The sequence below is a fragment of the Apium graveolens genome, chromosome 5 (genome assembly GCF_009905375.1).
Source record: "Apium graveolens cultivar Ventura chromosome 5, ASM990537v1, whole genome shotgun sequence".
Lineage (NCBI taxonomy): Eukaryota > Viridiplantae > Streptophyta > Magnoliopsida > Apiales > Apiaceae > Apium > Apium graveolens.
In genome coordinates this window covers 68422678-68425494 of record NC_133651.1, presented here as the reverse complement: position 1 = coordinate 68425494, position 2817 = coordinate 68422678, and the positions used below count along the sequence as shown (strand labels likewise).

General features: G+C 42.6%; 1 non-coding gene across 1 annotated transcript; it reads left to right on the top strand.

Moving 5' to 3' along the window:
- The first annotated feature begins 2324 nt into the window (after positions 1-2324).
- Positions 2325-2431, top strand: LOC141663332 (small nucleolar RNA R71). Its single transcript, XR_012551411.1, has one exon. It is a non-coding gene; the product is annotated as a small nucleolar RNA R71 (small nucleolar RNA).
- Positions 2432-2817: the final 386 nt, after the last annotated feature.

Below are 2817 nucleotides of genomic sequence, written 5' to 3'. Positions count from 1 at the left end.
TATATGAAATCACATAAAAACAAACAATTATGTCCTAAATGAACAAATCATGCAAATATATGAATGAACTATAACTAAACATGCAATATGAATCTATATGAATCTATATGGACACACACACTACTAATATTTACATTATCACCCCCAAACTTAAAATTTTCAATGTCCTCATTAAAGGTAATAATAAGGATTTCAGACATACCTAATTAGCGGGAGATTCACCCTCGTCGGGTGGAGGATCAGGTGGCCAATCAACCTCGCCACCAGTGTCTCGGAAAATAGTACTAAAAGCGTGTGTTAAATCTTCAGCAAAATGATGGTGAATGTCGTGCATGGCCTCCACACGCCTAATCACTTGCATGTACTGCTCATCACCAACACCAGTCCTATCAACTACCTGCTGCTCATGAGAAGAACCCTCTGTAGGCACTAGAGGATCCGTTCGGCTACCCTCTTCATCATCAAAGATATATCCCAACCCCTTGTCAGGGGGTGTACCTAAGAATGAATAACTCAAGTTATCTGGTAGTGGGTGAAGCTCAAGTGTGGAAACATCTTCAATAGAAGGCTCGAGACGGTCTTGAAAAAATTTCAGCTCTGCTAACCCAAGAGAATCGAATGACATATCTAACTTCCTCTTCCATGGAGGTGCATTCAAAACCTGCAGTTGCTCTACTTTAAAGCACTCTTCTTTAGCTGTGGGTAACTTTATTTCCTTGAACACATTAAAAGTGACCTTTTGATCGTGAACCTTCATCATAAGCTCTCCTTTTTGCACATCGATCATAGTTCGGCTTATAGCCAAGAATGGTCTTCTCAAGATGATGAGAATCTTCTTATCTTCCTCGAAATCAAGAATTACAAAGTCAGTAGGGAAGAAGAGTTTATCCACCTTGACCAAGACATCCTCTACTATACCTCGTGGATAAGCGATGGAACGGTCAGCTAGTTGCAATGACATGTATGTTGGTTTCGGATCAGGTAGACCATGCTTCTTGAAGATAGATAAGGGCATCAGATTGATGCTAGCTCCTAAATCACATAAACACTTGTCGAACGACAAGTTTCCGATGGTGCAAGGAATAGTGAAGCTTCCAGGATCTTTAAGTTTCAGAGGCAACTTCTGTTACAGCACAACACTGTATTCCTCCGTTAGAGCAACGGTCTCTAAGTCATCAAGCTTCACCTTCCGAGCGAGAATACCTTTCATAAACCTCGCATATCTAGGCATCTGTTCAAGAGCTTCAGTGAAAGGTATGTTGATATGAAGTTTCTTGAACACCTCCAAAAACTTCTCAAACTGCTTATCCAGCTTTTTCTTCTGCAGCCTCTTGAGAAAAGGAGGTGGAGGATAGATCTATTTCTCCCCTGTATTACCCTCAGGAGGAGTGTGTTCCACATTAGTCTTCCTTGGTTCCACCTCTGCTTCCTTCTGCACTTCTTCTTCAGCGACAACTTCAGATTCTGGAACTTGAGACTTTTTAGGCTCTTCATCTTGCTGAATTTGGGGGCTTGCAACCTTTCCAGACCTCAAGGTGATGGCGTTCACCTGTTCTTCAACTTCCCTCGTGCCTGGATTGGCTTCTGTAGCACTAAGAAGCGTTCCTGGTGGTTGATTCAATAAGGCGTTAGCAATTTTCCCTATTTGGTTCTCCAGAGTCTTGATAGAAATAGCCTGGCTTTGGCATATAAGAGCCTGGTTTTTGCACATAAGCCGCAACTCCTCCAATTCAGATTTTTCATTCGAAGATGCTGCATCATGATTTTGTTGTTGAATTTGGAGTTGTTGTTTTGGTGCAATTTGTTGCTGAAAACCAGGAGGGTTGAATAGCTTATTTCCAAACTGCTGGAACAGCTGTTGCATCGCATTCTGATTGTTGCTCCAGCTGAAGTTAGGATGATTCCAGTTGTCAGGATGATAAGTGTCTAGAACTGGTTGCTGCGATCTCTGAAAGTTGCTCATAAAATGAGCTGAGTCACTAGATATAACGCATTGCTCCGTCACATGCGGACCTGTACACAGCTCACAAACACTAATTTTCTGCTTAACACCATAGTTAGCCAGAGAATCGATCTTCATAGACAACGCCTTTAGTTGAGCAGTGATAGCCGTAGCTGTATCCGCTTCAAGAACTCCTGCTACCTTGCCCTGTGGACATCTCTGGGTTGGATACTGATATTCATTAGCAGCCATCAGTTCAATTAGATCATAAGCTTCCTCATAGCTCTTTTCCCATAATGCTCCGCCTGCTGCTGCATCGAGCATGGGTCTGGACTATACTCCCAACCCATTGTAAAAATAAGTGATGATCATCCAATCAGGAATTTCATGATATGGACACTTCCTAAGCATCTCCTTGTAGCGCTCACAAGCTTCACATAGCGATTCTCCCGTTTGCTGCGCAAATTGAGTAATAACATTCCTGAGTGCAGCTGTCTTCGCCATAGGGAAGAATTTAGTAAGAGACTTTTGAGCAAGATCTTCCCAAGTAGTAATCGAACCAGCTGGTAGAGAGTGTAACCAGCTCTTAGCCTTGTCCCTCAGAGAGAATGGGAACAATCTCAACTTTACAGTATCTTCAGAAACACCGTTGAACTTGAAGGTGTCGCAGATCTCTATGAAATCCCTAATGTGTGTATTGGGATCTTCCGTTGGAGAACCCCCAAACTGGACTGAAGTCTATACCCACTGAATTATGCCAGGCTTGATCTCAAAGGTATTAGCTGTGATAGCTGTTCGGACAATGCTAGATTGAATGTCATTGATCTTGGGTTGAGAAAAATCCATCAAGGCTCTCGTTCGTGCTGCTGGATCTC